Here is a 432-nt window from a genome sequence, read left to right as displayed (position 1 = left end):
TGGTTAGAGACCCCTACTAACAGAACTGCTACAAGGAACCTGGAGAATTGTGACGAATAGCAACACTGTGAGCACATTATTTAGCAATGGTACAAATCTAGATCAATTTGGACATATGGGTGTCACCTATATATCTGAAGAAAGAGGGGAGTTATGTAACACAAAGAACAACATTCCCACGGACAAACACAGAAGTACATTTGTCAAACAAACTGACCATAAGGCACTGAAAAAGCAGTCCAGACAACTGCACACTGTCAAGGCTACAACAACAGGAATCAGGTGGCTAATGTTTTTGTTTTCCCCCAGAGTACGTGAAGAAAACACAGATATACACGATTGTCCTCAACTGTATTTTACAGTGAAAGATTAAAAAAAAAAGACTTAATTGAACCCACAATCTCTGTCTTAACACGTCAAACCTGGTAAACC

The sequence above is a fragment of the Cynoglossus semilaevis genome, chromosome 4 (genome assembly GCF_000523025.1).
Source record: "Cynoglossus semilaevis isolate Cse_v1.0 chromosome 4, Cse_v1.0, whole genome shotgun sequence".
In the NCBI taxonomy this organism is placed as follows: Eukaryota; Metazoa; Chordata; class Actinopteri; order Pleuronectiformes; family Cynoglossidae; genus Cynoglossus; species Cynoglossus semilaevis.
Note: the sequence above shows the minus strand (reverse complement) of the source record.